Raw genomic sequence first — 20852 nt, forward strand, 5'->3', positions numbered from 1 at the left:
TGGCCCAGGCGTCGTCTTTTAGAGCACCCTAAGATGATTCTAATGAGCAGATAAAGTTAAAAACCACTGGTTTAGAACCTAAGAGAGAGAAACACATATGAAAAAGACATAGGAAAATCACAAAGAAACATTTGAAAACAAAACCCAACTATAGGCTTTTCCAAAATTAATAATGAATCAGTGACATGATTAAAGCCAGATGAGTTTTTTTTTAAGTAAACGTTATAAAATAACATATGCTATGCTATAATACAACATAATACATATAATATGCTATAATGTAATATGCTTACTGAAAAATACATGAAATAAGTTTTGAAGAGGAATATGAAATATAAGGACATGATTTACCAGTAAAAAAATGTTTCTTTGCATTTGCCATTTTCATTCAGGGCACTGGTTCTCAGCCCTGGCTGCACACTGGAATCACCTGACTCTACTGCCAGGGATTCTGATTTAATTGGTCTGGGAGGCAGGCAGGGATTGAGAGTTTAAAAGCTCTCCAAGTGATTCAAATGCACAGCCAAGGTTCAAAACCACTGACTTAGGGGCTGGCAGTATACACACTCACACTTACTTACCCAACCAAACAAACAAAAAGAAGAAAACTGAACAGGGTGTAAATAAATTGTGCGCAATGCATTATGTTACTGTCTTTGCTTATGTGTATCTTTGAAATATTTAATAAAAACTTACAAAAGAGAGAATTATCTAGCTTAGGTTTCTCCAGCAAAGTCTTATTTCTCTTTGTATATTCTCATAACAAAAGGGAGTTGTGTGTAGGTGGGCAGTGCAACATCCACTGCACTTCATGCAAATGCTGAATAAAACTGAAGTCTTAGCTGTTACAATCGTTCCATTCAAGGTTTAAATTAGGATCAAATATTAAAGGCATTTAGGCCCCAAAACCTGAGATGGGCTTGGGAAAGCCTTAGGGTGTGCACTCTCTGCAGTGCTGCCAAATAAAATATAGGATGTCCAATTAAATTTGAATGTCAGATAAGCAACAAGTGTAAGTATGTTCCAAATATTGCATGGGGCATACTTATATTAAAAATTTACTGTTTATCCCAACTTTAACTGAGTATCATATTTTTCTTTGCTAAACCTTGCAACAATAACTCTCTGTAGGTCAGGAAGAGACAGAGAAAAGACGGGATTCTCAAATTTTTGAGGTTTTAGGACCCTGGCTACAATCTGTGTCCTCCTTGAGATATCTGGAGTTGAGACAAAGATGTCTCAGCTGGGAAAGAAAAGGACTGCTAAGAAGAGTAAAGGAGAAGAGGATGTTATAATGAAAGGCTGTCCTATTGGGGAACTTTTTATGTTCATCACAATGATTAAATAATTAAAGCCTTGAAGGCTATCAATAACCACCTTATCAGAAGAAGAGAGGCAAAGTAACCAAGGGACCAATGCAGGAGATCAAATGACCAGATGCTTATCTGACAGATAATGAGCTTCCAGTGTGCTGATTGCAATTATAAATCACCAAGTTGTAAGACTAAGTACATAAACCCTCACATGAGAAAAGTCACCTCCCAGATGGCCCAAAGGGACAAGTCTTCTGGCAGGCCCTCCAATGAAAATGCTAATATAAGAAAAGCAAATTGATCTAGACATTCAAGCCCTGCTTTCCACAGCTATGAAAGAAGGGATTTAAAAACAGTTTAGAACATCTTTCAACATAGATTTTTAGATCTGAAAGTAATATTGGAAATCACCCAATTTAACTCCCTCACTTTGTGAGAAAAGGAGCTCATCTTCACTCACTTGACTTACCCAAAAATATTCTCAGAATGCAAACCTTGTTTCCTATTCAAAGTAGTCATCAAATATAAAAGGCTCAGATATTTATAAATAAAAATGTATAACTACATTTTTATTTATAACAGCAGCAACATTTTAAACTTCAAACTAAAGGCAAGAATTAATTGCTTGACAATTATGAAGATTCACTATGCTTTTGTGGAAGATGCTCCAGACTGGAGGTTGGGGGCGGGGTCTGGCCCTAGTTCTGCCTCTCAAGCATCTGAGCTATTCTATACTGTTATGACAGGATCAACTAGACCAGGAGTCCCCATACTTGGAAGCACATTGGAAACACATGGAGAGCGTCAAAAACCACAGATTTCCAGGCCCTCTAGAAATGCTGATTTAGTAATTCTGGAGTCTCTATTTTTCAAAGCTCACAGAGTAAGATTATAGTCCAGAAAAGAATTACAGTCCAGAAATAATTTTTCTTTCACCTATGACATTACCAGCCTTTCCCTGAAAGCAATTTGAAAAAGTTGCTTCCTCTTTTCTACACTTCTGGGACTTTTAGCATAACCAAGATAAATTCCCTGCTTTTCCTTATTAACAATCATTGATTAATTAAAGAGGCCCAATATGTAGAAAGAGCCAAAGGCCATGCAAAATCCATGCAAGCTGGTCCTGAATGTAGACTGTAAGCTCCGTGAGGGGAGGGCCATTGTCTGAACACCTAGCACATAGTGGCATGCAGCTTGTTGACTGAATGCTCCCGGAGTGTTTTTGAGTGTTGGGGGCCAAGGTTGCTGGAGGACGTAGCCTGGGGCTCTTCCCATCCTTTCCCTCTTCTTTTATAATTATCCACCTCCCCTGAGGAGGAGGCCACCTACCTCCTCAGTCAAAGGATTCTTAGATTAGTATCCAGAGAGGCAACACCATATGGTAGGCTTTGGGTTCGGAGAGACTGTGTTTGTAGATTGGAACTGGCTCTACATATGTGTTTTTTGCAAGCCTCCATTTGTTTATCTGTAAGTGGAAGTTCGGAGCATAGGCTGTGAAATCACACAGATCTAAGTTCCAGTCCTGCTACTGTCCTCTTGCTAGGACATCTAGCAAGTTACCTGACCTCTCTAAATAGGGTGACCGTAAGTCCTGGCTCATGCTTGCTGTCCCAGAGTAGTTCTTACTTCCAAAGTGTCCTGGATTGGAAAATAAGTTATATGTTTCCTTCAGATTCTTCAGCTATACCACTCAGATAAAACCTCGTTATATATCTGTGAAAATAAATTAGAAAATGTTTCTAAAGTACTTACATGGGGCCTGGCACACAGTAAGTGCTCAATAAGTGTGACCATTATTATTACTACTGTGGAGAGGGTACCTAATTTCCTTCAACCTCGGGTTGCTCATTTGTAAGTGGGGATAATGATTTTCCTTTGTTTTCATTTAATTGTCTTTTTGAATCACTGACATATTCACAAGGCTCAAAAATTCATGTGTAAAAAGAATTAAAGTGAAGTTACACTGCCATTCCGTGGCTGGGAGGCAATCACGGTGTCAGTTTCCTGTGTGTCTTTCCAGAGATATTTTCTACATAAGCAGATATGAGTATGTGGTCTTCTTATAAACGGTAGCATGACTTAACACCATTCTACACCTTGCTTTTTTCACTTACTGTATCTTGGTAATCTTTCCGTATCAGTACAAAAAAGTTTCCTCATTCTTGCGTTTTTTTAAACAGCTACATACTGTGCTGTTAGGTGGATGTTCCTCAGTTTGCTTGGCCAGTACTAGTAGTGCTACATTGAGGCTTAATGTAAGAATTATGAAGCACTTCGAATAAGGCACTCAATATTTATTATTTATAATTACTATTACCTTTTAAACAAACCTCACATTTATTTCCTTTCACCTGCTCCATTTCTCGAGGCCTTGGGTCTCCATTTATTCATTTGTTCAATACAAACCTACTTAGTCCCTACTTATATGTTTGGCTGAAACATGCAAGTTGACTATGCTTAGAGATTAATAAACTATGGTACATGCCCTCAGGGAACTTGTCATCTAATGTCTTTGCAGCAATCTATAACCTTTTAAGGATGTCTTACAGGTGGCTAGGGGCATATGAAATAATGGAACATATAGGGGAACATAGGAGGTTCTGGGGATGGGAGCAAGAGATCATTGGTGAGGAAATACAACCCTTAGGAAATGAGATCAAGGGCCTTTGATATAAAAATCATGTTACTTTTTTCCTTCTTATTATAAAAGTAATATATAAGCACTGTGAAAATTTGGAAATTTTCCATTTTTCTCATGCATAAATGATACATAGTAAATGTATATTGCAAATACATATGTTTGTATGTATATGTAATGTATATTCACATGGCTGAAATAGTCTTAATAGTTTTGCATTAAAATTTTTTTTTACTTAACATTATATCATAAACATTTTGCCACGTCAATAAACAACTTCAGGGACTTCCCTGGTGGTGCAGTGGTTGAGAATCCGCTTGCCAATGCAGGGGACACGGGTTCGATCCCTGGTCTGGGAAGATCCCACATGCCGTGGAGCAACTAAGCCCCTGCGCCACAACTACTGAAGCCCATGTGCCTAGACCCTGTGCTCCGCAACAAGAGAAGCCACCGCAATGAGAAGCCCGTACACCACAACAAAGAGTAGCTCTCATTTGCTGCAACTAAAGAAAGCCCGCGCACAGCAACAAGGACCCAATGCAGCAAAAAATAAAGAAATAAAACGAAAAAAAAAACAACTTCAGAAGATATTTTTTAACGATTGTATAATATTTTCTAATATATATGCACCATGATTTAGTTAACCACCTTCCTTATTATTAGACACTTAGGCTACTTCTAATTTTCTGCTATCACAAGTGAGATTTTGTTTTTCGATCTGTGTGAGTTTATGTGTGTTAATGGTAATAAAATATAGTTCATATTTAAACAACGTTAACGCTCATTTTAAGTAGTGGATAACTTGCAAAGTGAGTACATAAAAACTTCAAATTGACTTAAAATATTACGAATGATTGACATTTATGTGAGCTTCTTGTCTATACACAATAACTAGTAATTATAGTATAACATTTATTGAGACTCTGCCATGGAAGAATCACAGTTATCTATGTAAGGTAGGAATTACCCACATTTTTCAGAAGTAATAAGAGCCGGGATTGGAATTTAGGTCTGCTCACTGCAGAAACCATGCTCTTATGCTATGCTGCCTCATTAACTGTGTATCAGATTAATCCTGTCAAAATGTTTATCTACATTATATTAATTATAGGCATATGTTGTCACTTGTGATTTGTTGCTTAGGAAGCATGGTGGTCTTAACCAAATTAGAAGCAAGATTAGCAGTCAAGGAAGGTTTCAGAGAGGACGCTGCACTGGAAGTAGCTCTTGAGTGATAGATAGAAGGCAAAAAGTGAGGGTGTGTGACTCTGCACAGAGAAGTGAAAAGTAAAAATTAATAGGACCTATTCACAGAATACCAAAAGCACTGGTAACAACTTTGTTTTAGGTAGTTACAGGAAATGAAACTGGAGAGGTCGAATAGGATGAGGTCTTATAGGACCATAAAAGGCAGGCTACACGTTCAAATTTGAAGCCATATGCTCTAGCTATTTGAATATATTCCCATCCTCCTTTGTCCTATACAGAACTACTGATCAAAACCACCATTCCAGGGACTTCCCTGATGGCGCAGTGGTTAAGAATCCGCCTGCCAATGCAGGGGACACGGGTTCGAGCCCTGGTCCGGGAAGATCCCACATGCTGCAGAGCAACTAAGCCCGTGTGCTACAACTACTGAGCCTTCCCTCTAGAGCCTGCGAGCCACAACTGCTGAGCCCGCGCGCCTAGAGCCTGTGCTCCACGACAAGAGAAACCACTGCAATGAAAAGCCCACGCACCGCAACAAAGAGTAGCCCCCGCTCTCCACAACTAGAGAAAGCCTGTGGGCAGCAACGAAGACCAGACGCAGCCAAAAATAAATAAATAAATAAATTTATAAAAACCACCGTACCATGGAAAAATTATTCAATTCCACTAAAGATACTGAATCCCTTCCAGCACTAATTTTCTGTGACTCCTTAAGTTGATAAATTGCAAGATTTATTTTCCAACTAGGAACACATGAAAGATCATTAATAGTCAGAAGATATGCCTCCAGAATCTTCTTTGGGATAAAAAGCTCAGTAATTCATATTGGTGCTTAAGTTTGAATGACAGATATATTAATAAGAAAGAGTTCTCTAGTTTAAGTGAAAATGAAGGATCTACTGGCTCACCAGTCATTTCTTTTTCTACAATAATAACTTTAGTCAAAATAATACAGACATGATAAAAATACAAGTATTATGGAAGGGCTAATCACAAAAATAAAGTTTTCCATCCCTCTTTTCCCCAACTCCAGCTATATTCACTGAAGTGACCATTTTCTTAAAACCAGTTTTTGTTTTTAGTTCTTCTGGTGGGCTTATTTTTAACTCTAAATCAGCATTTTCAAAAAGAGTGCTATTAGTATTTTGGGTGGGACTTGTGTGGAACTGTGCTGTGCATTTTGCATCTTCATCTCCGATACTAAGTGCTAGTAGTGCCCTCCAGCCACTATGATACATTTCCAAGTCTCCTCTAGGATTGAGAACTACTGCTCTAAGCAATATAATTATATGGCTATCTTTTTTTTTTTTTAACATTTTTATTGAAGTATAATTGCTTTACAATGGTGTTTTAGTTTCTGCTTTATAACAAAGTGAGTCAGCTATACGTATACATATATCCCCATATCCCCTCCCTCTTGCGTCTCCCTCCCTCCCTTGCTATCCCACCCCTCTAGGTGGGCACAAAGCACCGAGCTAATCTCCCTGTGCTATGCGGCTGCTTCCCACTAGCTATCTATTTTACACTTGGTAGTGTATATATGTCCATGCCACTCTCTCACTTTGTCCCAGCTTACCCTTCCCCCTCCCCACGTCCTCAAGTCCATTCTCTACATCTGCGTCTTTATTCCTGTCCTGCCCCTAGGTTCATCAGAACCTTTTTTTTTTAACTGTAGATTCCATATATATGTGTTAGCAGAGGTATTTGTTTTTCTCTTTCTGACTTACTTCACTCTGTATGACAGTCTCTAGGTGCATCCACCTCACTACAAATAACTCAATTTCGTTTCTTTTCATGGCTGAGTCTATCTTCTGATTTATTGAATTTAGACATTATTTATGAATGCTTACCATGAAAAATGAATATTTAAGTCTCCACACTCCCTGCAATTTTTTGCTAGATTGTATTACTTCAAAATAAATTTATTTATTTTTGGCTGCATTGGGTCTTCGTTGCTGCATGCAGGCTTTCTCTAGTTGTGGCGAGCAGGGGCTACTCTTTGTTGTGGTGCGCGGGCTTCTCATTGAGGTGGCTTCTCTTGTTGCGGAGCACCAGTGTGGGCTTCCATACTTGTGGCACGCAGGCTCAGTAGTTGTGGTGCACGGGCTTAGCTGCTCCATGGCATGTGGGATCTTCCCGGACCAGGGATCAAACCCAGGTCCCCTGCATTGCCAGGGGGATTCTTAACCACTGCACCACCAGGGAAGTCCCTGTATTACCTTTTAATTTGTTTACCTATATAACCAATATAGGCTAAGTCATTCCCTCTATTCTTTCCTTCTGGAATTTCTATTAGACATCTGTTGGAGCTTCTGATTATACCACTGTGTCTTTTAACCTCTGACATCTTCCATCTTTTAACCTCAATGGGTTGATTCTAGGCAATTTTCTCAGATTTGGCTTCCAGTTCACTAATCTACCTTTGGCTCTAATATGTTGTTTAGTTAGTACATTAATTTAAAATAAAATGCCTATATTTTTCGTTTATCTTCTTTTTGAAATATGTTTTGTGCACTTTTTCCTTTTTTCTATTCTTTTTATCCCTTTAATAATTTTTAACACACGATTTTTTTCATATATTTCTATTATTTTCAATTCTTTGGGATCTGATTCTTCTATTTGTTGTTTGCTGAAACTCCCTTATGGTGGTTTGTAGGTTTTTAAAATTGTGAGCTCATATTAAATGGGAGGGAGGTGAGAAAAGGTTCCCTGTCTCCTTGGGCCTGAGGTCACGTCTTCCTTCCAGATTTAAATGGCATGATCCCATCCCCACACCCCAGGATCTGTATCCCCCAGAGAAACTGCTATGGTTGTGCTGAGTATAAGCTTGCACTTAATGCTCTTTTAAACCATTTCCTGCATTCTTCTGGCAGTCTTTATTTTAAAGTTAACTACTTATTTAAACATGTCATTGTGTTTTATTCTTTATTTTTGTATGTTTGTACTGAAGGGAGGTCTGTATGACTCAGTTTAGTTCTCCAGGTTGCTAGATGTCCTGTTATTATAACTATGTGAATATAGTTCATTACTGGTTCTATCTGTTGAACAGAAATTACTTAGTTCTTCTTAAAGTCATTCTTCTTGGAGTTTACTGACTACTTGTTTTAATTTGTATCAATTTCTTTCTAAGCCTGGTACAAAGCTGCCAGCCTAGGATTGCATTTGGGGAGTAACACTCTTATTTCACATGTTCCTCCTTCTTACTTTTTACTCTCCTTTTGCTAGAGCACATCCTTAGGCAACTGTTTCAGAAAGGGTACTTGCAAGTAAATTGCCTGAGTCTTTGAAGATCTGAAAATGTCTTCATTTTACTCTCACACTTAATAATTTTACTGGCAATAGAATTTTAAGTTCAAAATCTTTTTCCCTCATAACTCTGAAGGCATTGCTCCACTGTAGTTTAGTATCCAGTTCAATGATGAGAAGCTTTACATCAATCTTAAGTGACTTTATTTTCTCTTTCAGAAAGTTTTAGGAACCTCTCTGTATCCTTGACTCTGAAATTTTATAATGATTGTATCTCTATATAGAGATTTTTCCATTCATTTCATGGATCCTTTTTATCTCATGCTTTTCCTCAACTACAGGAAATCTTTTCCTAGTATTATTTTGTAAACTTCTTCCCTTCCATTTTGTTTTCTCTTTCTAGCACACTAATAGGCTGAAATTGGACTCAATGGACTGTTTCTTATCTTTTCTATCATATATATTTCTCCATCTCTTTGATTTCATTGTACATTCCAGGAGATTTCTTAAACTTTATCTTTCAGCTGCTCTAATAAATTAATTTTTATTTTAGTAATTATTTTAAAAATTTTCAAGATCTTTTTTTGCCTGTTTGTTTTTTGATTATACTTTTTCTTTATAGAATTATGTTTTTGTTGTATGGAAACAATATCTTTTTAATCACTCTGAGGGTACTCACATTTTTTTAAAAACTATTTTATTTCTTTTTTCTTTTTTTGATAGTCCTTAGATTTTATTTTTTTAATTGAAGTATAGTTGATTTACAATGCTGTGCTAGTTTCAGGTGTATAGCAAAGTGATTCAGTTATACAGTGTGTGTATATATACACACACACACATATATCATTTTTCAGCTTCTTTTCCATTATAGGTTATTAAAAGATACTGAATATAGTTCTCTGTACTATACAGGAGGTCCTTGTTTATCTATTTTATATATAGTAGTGTGTATCTGTTAATCCCAAACTCCTAGCTTATCCCCCCACCCCCACCCCCCAGCTTCCATTTGGTTACTCAAAGTTTAAAGCTATTGTAAACAATCTCCCCTGGGACTTCCCTGGTGGTCCAGTGGGGAAGACTCCATGCTCCCGATGCAGGCAGCCTGGGTTTGATCCCTGGGGTTGGGGAACTAGACCCCACATTCATGCCACAACTAAGAGTTCTCATGCCGCAACTAAAGATCCGGTGCAGCCTAAATAAATAAATAAATATAAAATAAACGATCTCCCCTCTGACATTAATAACTGTTTATTTTGGGGCTGTTGGTTTTTTGTTTTTTTCATGCTCCTTCATATGTCAAGTTATTCTTGGTTTTATACATATATATATATATATATATATATATAGTTAAATAAATGGAAGACTTCATTGACTTTTCTGGTTAACTGGGATCACTTTCCTCCACTATCATGTATATAAGTGTTTCCAGCATAGGATCCCTCCCTGAATGGAATGGTGATTATGAGGTTTTGTATAGCAGAGCAGGCTCTTCAACTTCTAGCCTGACTTTAGGATGAGGAGGCAAGAGCTGGCCTTCAGGCTAGGGGCACCCCTCTTTTCAAATGCGAGAAACAGAAAGGATTTGCTGTGCAATGCCAAACTCACATAAGAAGCATTGGTTCACCTTAACTAATTCATAGACTTTCCATCAGTCTCTCTGCTTTCAGGCCCCCCTGCTTATGCCCGCTCTCTGTCCTTGCTGACTTCATGCTCAGAGCTTCTTTCTAGAGGGTCACTCTCCCTCCCATGGTGGTCCTTCCTGATCATGGTGGTGATCCAGATCTTGGTTCTGTTTCATCAGCAACTTGCCTCCAAACATTTCGCTATCCCATTCTCTTCAGAGCTCTTCCTACTATTTGTATAATGTTACAGCCATTTAAAAAGGGTTATAGGATAGAGGGAAGGCAAATGCCTGTGCTTAGTCTGTCATCTTTCATCTTTAACTTATTATTTTTTTTTCATTTTGCAAATTGGGTGATTGTGTGCTAAATTTTACATAGTAAACGTATTTTCAATATAAAGTATATATAGATGTATGGAGAAAAATGTGAAAGCATTTACCACAAAATGGTAAACGGGTTATGTTTGGAATTGTGGGTAATTTTATTTTCTTCTTGTCTGTACTTTCTAGGATTTCCATAGTAGACCCTGTTATTTTCATAACAAACATAATAAAAGTAAGTCTTAAGTGCTGATAATAGGATTGAGAGGTACTTTCTGTTATACTTTCAGAGGAGGTGTCTGCAAACGTAGGCGACCCTTACATTTGCGAGGAAAGGTGAGATTTATGTTCAGAGACCTCTGAGAATCCCAGATTTGAGAATACCGCTAATTGAGGGATGGATCCAAGCTACCAGGTTTATGTTTTTGTTACATGCTTCACATACAATCCGAGGAGGCAGGTAATAATTTCTCCACTGTCAGTTAAGCATATCAGGCCCCTTCAGATTTGTTCTCTGTCGATAATTGAAACCAAAACCACTACTGCAGGAACCACACACCAATACCACCTACAGGGGCCAGGTAGGTAATGACAATGATTGAAGTGAACCAGGTGAGTCTGTGCCAATCTCAAGAGCACATGCCAAGTCCGAAGTGGTCAGTGCTAGTCAGCTCTCACTGAATGTTGGCTTCCATTTTAAACTTTCTTCATATTGAGGTTCGATTGACATATAGTGAACTGCACAGATCAGTGTATGGTTTAATGTGTTTTATCATGCATTTCAGACTACTATGCACAGAACCTTTTCATCATCCAGAATTTCTCCTAGTGGCCCTACCTAGTCAATCCCTGCCACACCCCCATGTCAGGCAGCCTCAGTTCCGATTTCCATCGTCATAGATTAGTTTTGCTTATTCTAGAACTTCATATAAATAGAACATTCAATTTTCAAAGAGAACTTGAAACTGTATTTTAATGAAAACTTTCTTAATTTTTAAATGTTGGAAACCAACACAAGTTTTTATAAAACAATGTGCGGACCCAACAAATCACACAGGCTAAATTCTATTCACTAGCAATGCAACCACTTTGTGTCTGGACTACAGTATAAACCAAGGATATACATTGTATAAGTTTATTAATTTCTCTCATGATTGTTGGTTTTGGTACTGACAATTTTTATTCCTTATTGACTAGTGGCACATTCTTTAAAAGGGAAGGGCAAGCCTAATCTTCAGGGCTTCAAGAAAGCAAAGATGGGAAGACTGAATCCCACTCCAGAGACAGCCTTGGGGATAAAGAAACCACAAGGGGAAATATTGGTAGAGCCTGATTTGTTGAGGAAACAAAAACTGGTAACATCCAGAGGGTGTAACAAAGAAGAAACAGAGATCACAGCGCTTCCGTCGTTTTGACTGAATAGTAAGAAGCCGCATCTTCATTTCACCTTAGAAGTATCCCACTGAAAGGGCCCTACAAGATCTTCTCCACCCTCCCAAACTCCACCCCACAGCCACCCCTTTCTTTGCTGATTTCATTTCCTTCTACTTGCCCCCTCATCACTCTGCTCCAGCCACTTGGACCTCCTTGCTGTTTTGTGTATGTGCCAGGCCCACACCTGCCTCAGGGCCACTGTGTTGGCTAGAAAGCTCCACTCCCAGAAAGCTCCATAACCTATTCTTTTTTTTTTTTTTTTAATCATCTTCGGGTCTAGTCTCAGGGTCACCTTCTCAGGCCACCTTATTTTAAATATTGCCCAACCAACTCCTCCACTGCCTTCCTCCCAGCTTTCTTTTTCTCCACAGCACGTATCACCATCTAACTCACAATGTATTTTACGTCTTTATTTTCTGTCTCCCCTCCTCCCTTTGCAAAAATGAAAGCTACAGGAGGACAGGTGAAAAGCGGAAATTGATTAGACATTTGTTGAATGGATAAGTGAATCAAGGAAGGAAGGAAGAAACAAAATACCCTGCTAGCTTTGGAGATTGTTGTTAAAAGTGTTCAAGAAAACAGAGACCAGTTAAGAAGATGTTATCATTTCTAATTACCTTGAGGAAGTAAAGATTAAAAAGCAAACTAATGATAATCCTAAGAACCAGACCAACCCTGATTATACTTACTAGCTTCAAAAATTAGATTTGTGGGAGGACAAATGCTTAGATATAAACACATAATTGGGTGTTTGAGTTCAGCAAGAATTAAGTTTTTCATTAGATTTAAAGTTATGATGATAAAACCATCTTTTTCTAGTACATTTATTCCTATCTTAATTCATTTTAAGAAGTAGATAAAGAAGAAATTGTGAAATAACAAAACAGCCTGTGCCCAATACCACTACATCTTTGGGAACAATGATCAGCAATAAACATATAAAACGAATCCAAGCTTAGAATTTTTTCTGAGTGCAGCCAGCTCTAGGAGGATGGAGAGTGCAGGGCTGAGCTGAGTCTGTGGTTCTCCATCAGATTTTTGACGCCAGGTAAGGGCAGCTCCGAGACACAAAAGTAAAGAGCTCCAGAGCCAGCAGCTTTCCACTCCAGAAAAAAAATATTCCCCAACCTAAGACATTATTTAGCATTAAGTCAGGCTCTGGGATTGGTCAATGCTGAATTAGTCCAAGTATGTCCAGGCTGCCAATTCACCCATGAAGATACCACTCCACACACTGTGTATGGAAGATGCAGGGAACACGTAGGGATCATGGGCCACAAGCCCACATCTACCAACACACAGCAGGTGGGATCCGATTTGCCTAAAGTTTAGAAAACCTGAGAATAAATGTGTAGCAGCTCTAAGACCAATAGCAGAGAGAAAAGAAATTAAGTGTAGCTCCTTGCAATCCATGAGCCTCCTTAGCCTTGTTTTACGTTTCCTTCTTAATGTCTTTCCATCTTTTGTCAACTCAGGTCCATTTCCCTTTACTGATCTGACAGTCACACATACACAGTTTTTTTTCTTCTCTAAGTGTTTTGGGATATGAAGGGCAGTGGGAGGAAAAAAAGGGTAGGATACACAGAAATAAATTTCACGGATTACAATTTAATAACTCCTATCTCTAAATTGAAGAATAATTTTCAAAGTGTGAACATGTACAGAATTTACAATGTAATGGCAACAAGATTAGGTCCCAACAACTGATGAAAGTAAACAATGTGCTCCTATCCCAGTTCTGGTAACTCGATAGTCTACAACTACTTGAGAAGGTGTGAGGATCTTTTTTTTATCTCAGTTTGGACACAGAAGCTCACATTTCAGCAACGATCGATGTGATCATCCTTATCCCTTGCTGACACCTTCTCCCCAACCCCAGAAAGTCACAGATCACCTCTAGGAGAAACTTTCAATAGGCCAGTAAACACTGGCATGGATACCGAGAGAAGAGAGATAATCGTCTCTGGGGACCTTCAGGAACAGCTAATCATTTTAGATGGGCAGAGTTACACCTAATTCAGTTCATCAAAACGAATGAGGTGCTGAGAACTCGCAAAACATTGTGGGAATACTGAAATGACGAGAAGGCACAGCATCTTCCTTGAATAAATTTAAATTGCTTGATTTGGACTGCTTCTTAGAAAGGCGCGTTTAGGCTTGGTTACCATGGAGTGGACGTAATGCTGGGCCAAGCTATGCATGAAAGCAGATTTTACTGCTTTTCTGTCTTTAGGTTACACAACCTTAGAATCAGTTCTTAGCGTTTATTTAACCCAGTGATTCTCAATCTTGGCTGGACATTAGTGTTTCCTGGGGGGGTGGGGGGACTTTTAAAAAATAGAGATGCCTGGGCCTGCCCCAGACCAATTAAATCAGAATCTCTGACGCAGTGCATACACATATTTTAAATAAACTCTCCAGTTCCATCAAATGCATGGAACTACACAGTAGTTGAGAACCACTGATCCCATGGCACACACTTTATACATAGAAAAATTAAGGTCCAAATAATTTAATTGATTTGTTACTTAACCAAGATCACATACCTAGTTAAGGAGAGAACTTGGATTAAAACCATGATCTCCATTAATTTAGTAATCCAGTTAATGTCTATCAGTGACATTCTAGGGTTGCGACCAGTTACCTAGTTGTCACTCAAAAATAAGATAAGTTAAAACTGGTTCATATCTAAGGATCAGTTAGGTTGGTCCTGATCCAAGTTAAAAGGAGACAGTAAGCCGTGATGGTTCTGGCATTCTCTTTCTTACCATTTTCTTCCAAATAGTGCTATGTGATATAGGCTTCTGGAAATATTAAGGAATCTTGTAGTCCAGGTAAAATTCATCACTACCTATGACTCATTCTCCCATTTTACTAGTTCCAGGGGCCTCTACTTACCCAGATCCAACGTGCAGCACACAGAGCAGGGGACAGGGTTCCTAGGTGGGAGGTCTAGTGCAGCTCAGTGAAATCTTGATCTGTGAGGCTGAGAGCTGGAGACGGGAGAGCTTGCTCCTTGGCCCTGGGGATAGAAGAAGGAAAATTAATCCACTGGTTACTGTTTCTTTTTAAAAGAAGTTATGTCCAAGATATTCTTAATGCTGTCCACTCATTCCTAATACTAACCAACTCTCTCCAAGACACAACCACTGCTATCACAGTGGTTCACAGTGAATATGGTAACTATATAACATAAATATATCTATCTCCTTCCCAAAGGTGAACTACTAGTATGTGTTGTGTGAGAGTGAGCAAGTTCAAATTTTGAACTCAACCATTAAAAGTTGGCACGTGATAAACTGTTCTGAATGAGGCATCAGTGCCAAAAGAAAAATCATCTCAGAAACACTTTCCTTGAGAAGAACAAGAAAAACTGCAAAACGAGATTCATGATGTTCAAGATAAAAGCTGATCTTGAGCAACTAAAAAATTAATAGGACTAATTTGTCTTCAGTCTTTTCAACTAATACAATTATTACTTCCCATTCACAGAACACTTACTCAAAAGGCCAGGTATTTATTCCATTTGAAGTAAATTAAAATACATCTACAGTCTGTGGATTTACCCACATCCTTGCTTCATTTCCATTTTTCTCCATCTACCTACCTTCTGACTTATTTACTGCTCCTGTTCTTTTTTTGTTTTTTTTAATAAATGTATTTATTTATTTATTATTTTTGGCTGTGCTAGGTCTTTGTTGCTGTGTGCAGGCTTCTCATTGCGGTGGCTTCTCTTGGTGCAGAGCACGGGCTCTAGGCGCACAGGCTTCTGTAGTTGTGGCTTGTGGGCTCTAGAGCACAGGCTCAGTAGTTGTGGCTCACGGGCTAAGTTGCTCCGCGGCACGTGGGATCTTCCCGGACCAGGGCTCGAAACTGTGTCCCCTGCATTAGCAGGCAGATTCTTAACCACTGTGCCACCAGGGAAGTTCCACTGCCCCTGTTCTTAAGCAAGATACCATGAATCCTCCAAAAGATACACAACATTCTAAATGAGTGTGCATTTTTTCTAGGGATAAAGTCCCTAGCTTTGGCCAGATTTTAAAAAAGGCCTGTCCCCTCCCCAAAAGTCCCCTAGAATACAACCGTTTCGAAGCATAAAATTGGAAAGCTGATGATGATGTTGATGGCTTCTGGTATCCACAGTGAAAGGTTTTATGAAGTTGGCCTCTGGAACTATCTTTCGAAAGAAGGCTTGAAAGATTTCATGAAACTGGATCTATCTTCCAAAAGAATGGACTTAGATAAAACAGTTTGGAGGGCTTCCCTGGTGACGCAGTGGTTGAGAATCTGCCTGCTAATGCAAGGGACACGGGTTCGAGCCCTGGTCTGGGAAGATCCCACATGCCATGGAGCAACTGGGCCCGTGAGCCACAACTACTGAGCCTGTGCGTCTGGAGCCTGTGCTCCGCAACAAGAGAGGCCATGATAGTGAGAGGCCCGCACACTGCGATGAAGAGTGGCCCCCGCTTGCTGCAACTAGAGAAAGCCCTCGCACAGAAACGAAGACCCAACACAGCCAAAAATTAAAAAAATAAATAAAATTAATTAAAAAAAAAAAAGTTTGGAAAGCACCAGAAATTAAATTTATTCATGCTGACTCTGTCTTCTTTTGTGCAAGATTTCACTGGTTTGAAACCAAAGGAAAGGAAAATCATCATCTAATTTTTCTTGTTGATTTTGACTTCATTAACTTAATGGTAATGCAAACGCTAAAGAAAACGTACTTACTTTCTTATTTAGTTGTATTACTTCGAAAACCTTTTACTTTGGAATTACTAAAATGCAGACCACCTGCAATGGCAGGATAAAACTGCCAAATGATTAGGTTATCAGGGGCTACACATGGCATTTAGCATGAAGAGAAGCCCAACTGTTTTTGATTTTAAATTTAACAGGCAGTGCACACCTGCATCTACACCTTACACATCAGTCCACTGTTGTTTTAATTACAAAGTTCCACCATATTCCATTATTCTGCAGCTCTTAGCAAAGCACCTCATACAAGAAAGGTGCTCAAATTCTTGTTGGATTGAGTCAATTCTTTTGGTATCACTCATAAATTAATGAGGAACGTGTAACTCTGTATAGTTTCAGAGTAGTTAAAGAGAAAAAAAAAAAAAAAAAAGAAAGAAATGCTACGTAACAGAATTGGGGCTTCAGGTGTTACTTAACAGGCTAGAATGCTTTCCAGCAGTGCACTTAAGATATCAGCCATAGCAACCTTACCTAGGAATTCTTCCCCGTTTCTTTGTAATGCAAGTTGGCTTGAATTTCTCTGTCCTGCCTCCCGTCCCCAGCCTGAAAGTCTTCAGAAACAAAGAAACACTACAGAAGTAATTAGAAGGGTCGCCTGGCAAAAATCTATTTCAAATTTCACTTCAGAAAGGCTTATGCATCCTATTGCAAGCTTCAAATTCCTCTCCATTTCCAAGCTCACCTTAAATGATACATTTATATAACACTAGAGATTGTTCCCAGTTCTCAGATAAGAAAAAGATGAATCTCGGTCCACCCTCCACCCCGAAATTGCCATTTTTGTTGTAAGTGTTTCCATTCAGGTTTTTAAAGTTTTGGACTCCACATTGATACACAGTCATCACGGGGAGGAAAAGAATCTCCCCACCTGCCTCACAGCCTATCCGACCGCTGCTTTAGGGTTTCCATCCTGCTTCCTCGTGGGTCTGGCCCAGAGTGCGCCCCATCGACGCAGTCAATGCAAGAGAACTGATTTCCTGATCAACTGTTTTCCAAGTCAGGGCTTTCAGAGGCCAGCATATCAGGGCCGCTATTACGGTAGAGCGCCCGCCTAAGCGCCCACTGCTTAGGCCGGAGACGTGTCTTAGGCCGGAGGCCACCACTACCAAATTCTAGGGCAGGAAGGCTCTCAGCAAGCCCTCCGCTCACGGAGAGGCCGGAGACCCGAGGTTCAAACGTCCCCCGGGCGCCGGGAGGAGGCGGGGAGCGGCCCAGTCTCCGAACCACAGCTCCCCTGGGGGAACCCGAGCCGTCCAAGCGGCGAGCGCACCCCGGCTCCCGGCTTGGCTGGAGGCGGCGCCGGGCCCCAGGGAGAGGGCGAAGGGCAGCACCGGGGCTGGGGTACACGCGGCTTGAGGCTGCGCACAGCAGGGCAAGGCGGAGGGTTCTGGGCGCCTGAGAAGCTACGAAAACAAAACTGTAAAGACCAGAGGGTTGCGTTAGAACCACAGGGACGCACACGTCCAGTGAAGAAGCAAACGTCGGGTAAAGAAGCTGTGCGGCGGCGGCCTCGGGGGGGGGGCGGGTTGGCAAAGGAAGGCGCTTCTTCAGACTTTATCCTGTCAGGGGTGAGAGACGGCCAAGGCGTGGGCACGTCAAATGTTGAATTCGTTTTAGGAAAGGGGTTTTCGGAGACGTAGAGAGCCCGAGACACAGAGCGGAGCTAAAGACGCCGGGAGAGGCGGCGACGCAGGGAGCCCCCTGGGCCCCCGCGGACCAGGCGGGGGGCGCTCCGCGCGCGCCGCGGCCGCTCCCGCCCCGGCCCCGGCCCCGGCCCGCGCGCACTCACCGGCCGGCGCTGCCCGGCGCTGCCCTGGGCGGAGCCGCCGCCCCGCCGCGCTTCGGAGCTGCTGCCGCCTCGACGCCGCGCCGCCGCTCCCCGGACCGGCAGTGGAGGCGCGGCGCCCGGCGCGACCCGTAACCCGAGCCCGCCCCGCCCCCCGTCGCGCTGCGCTGCGCGACCCCTGCGACCCAGAGCCTCCTCTCGAACTTCTAAGGTGGAAGGAAAGCCACACCCCGCGCGTTCAGCCCCCCAGCGCCGCGCGAGCCACACCCACGCTCGTCTCCCGCGGCCCACGGACTCCTCAAGATGGGATTCGTGCAGCAAACACAATAGACAAGCGAGAGTATTCAAGCGGGAAACATCGCTTACTGCCATTTTTTTTTTTTTTAATGAAAATACCCTAACGGATATTTCAAAATACACTCGTATGGAGACTCACATTGACACAGGAACGATGACAATACTGAATTGACAGTGCAGTTGTTTTGTTTTGTTTTGTTTTTTAAAGCTTTGACGAATTGCCTCGGATGAACACTTTACCTGCAAACATGCGCGACAGATTCTTTCCCAGGCAGGCCGGCTATCACCCTCGCAGCGCGGGCCGGGAGGAAGAGCTGGAAATTTCCTCTCTACTCCACAGGAGGGCACTCTCTTCAAGGCCACCACACCAGCCTGAGAGTCCTGGGATGAGGAAGTTACTGGTATCTCGGCCTGTGTGTAAAACCAATTTTGCTTTTCTTCAGGCTTTGATCATCTCTGAATAAATCCTAACAGAGTGAGATACTGAGAAGGAATGGGATTCCTGTGACATGAATTTCTGTTGTCCATTTGACACTGGTCTTTGCCATCTTAGGAGATTACCTTGTCACACACAGGTCCTACAGCCCAGTACTTAAACTATAATGTACATGGGAATCACCTGGGGATCTTGTTAAAAATGCAGATTCTGATTCAGTCGGTCTGGGTTGGGCCTGAGATACGCACTTCTAACAAGCTCCTAGGTGGGGCTGGTGGGCCGATTGGAGGACCAAATATTGAGTAGCAACACTGTAGACAGGTGGATTATAAACTATTTTTGGAAGTACTGCTCAGGTACCTAATATAATAACAATTGTAATAGTAATACTAACACTTATTCAGTGCTTGGCACATGTGCTTGGCATTGTTCTAAGCACCTTACCTGTATTAACTTATATCACAACAACTTCGTGAGTTAGTGCTATTGTTTCTAGTTTAGAGATGAGTTTACTTTCAGTTTGGTGGCTTGATTTAATTTTTGAACTTGTAGATTAACACTGACCTCCAAAGTGAAAGCTATACAAATGTTAATAGTCAGAGAAATGTCTTCCCTCCTTTGTTCCACTCATGCCACCCAATCCCCCCAGGAGTAACCAACTTCATGATTTTCTGTCTTATTCTTCCTGGTTCCTCTCCATAAAGCTAAGCAGGTATAGCTATGTGTTCTGTTTCCTCTTCTTTCTTAAACAAAGAGTGACTGTAAATGCTCTTTTGTGCTTAGCTTTTTTCACGTCCCAATATCTATGGAAATCTCTCCATATCACTTCACAGAGATTATCCTCATTCTTTTTTACAGTTACATAATATTCCATTGTGTATATGTACCACACTGTGTTCAAACACTCATGTATGTTTGGATATTTATGTAGTTTCCAACATTTTATAGTTATAAATATTTTATTACAGTTAGGAAATTTAGAGGAAGACCAAATAATCAACTTCGAATCACTTAAAATATGAACATGAAAGAAATTATATTACAATTAGGAATGCCTGGGTTTCTTCAGTGTTTAAGGGAGTTGTTTACTTTTTGTTACGGTGATTGCAGAGGTGGTGAAAAGTGCCTGACTTATCACAGTATGTCTGTTTTCCATGGATAGTAACATTAAGGGATTCTTATAATAATTTTGCTGTAAGTTAGTTTACTGTCTCTAGATTTACTGAGGCAATATTTCTTACACACAGTTTCTGTGCCTTTTTATTATTCACATGTATATCCATATATTGCTCAACCAGTATTCTCTCCATAAAAGTCATGTTTCCAGACTTAACTTTTCTTTCTCTGCTGTATTGGCATGGTTTCTGGACAGTGGAACCAGGGGCTGGAATAAGGTAATAAGGCCGCTGGAGAGAGGCAGAATTTCCCACTGTCATTGCATGGTCTTCCGTGTCTATAAAGACAGCATCCATTTCCATCCATGTTGGGTTTAAAAAATACTGTAAAAATTCATTTATAATAAGCACCCAAAGGACTAAATAGAAGATACATTTATGATGACAAGCCCCTCTCACCTCTGAACTGGAATTCTTTCAGTAACAGCTATTTTTTTTTTCTTTTCCTTCCGCACAATAAATAAACACATAGTTACTTTTTGTATTTACTACTATATTTTGTATGTGAAGCAGTTTGTAGTTTCTCTGGAGAAGTATGAATCCTTAGCAACATTCTTATCAGACAACTTAAAATTATTCCTCAGCTGTTGTCCCAGATCTACCTGTTAATTCCAGTCTCCC

General features: G+C 40.5%; 1 protein-coding gene across 3 annotated transcripts in view; it reads right to left on the reverse strand.

Annotated features, from left to right (window-relative positions):
* SLC26A5 (solute carrier family 26 member 5) overlaps positions 1 to 18388 on the reverse strand; it is a 54473-nt gene extending 36085 nt beyond the window's left edge. For all 3 annotated transcript variants that reach the window (XM_059932874.1, XM_059932873.1, XM_059932876.1), the window contains exons 1-2: positions 18327 to 18388; positions 14681 to 14804 (exon numbers count right to left, since the gene is read on the reverse strand). The gene's annotated coding sequence lies outside the window, so the exon portion shown is untranslated. The remainder of the gene's footprint in view (positions 1 to 14680; positions 14805 to 18326) is intronic.
* Between the last annotated feature and the right edge of the window lie 2464 nt (positions 18389 to 20852).

Source organism: Balaenoptera ricei, chromosome 9 (assembly GCF_028023285.1).
Source record: "Balaenoptera ricei isolate mBalRic1 chromosome 9, mBalRic1.hap2, whole genome shotgun sequence".
In the NCBI taxonomy this organism is placed as follows: domain Eukaryota; kingdom Metazoa; phylum Chordata; class Mammalia; order Artiodactyla; family Balaenopteridae; genus Balaenoptera; species Balaenoptera ricei.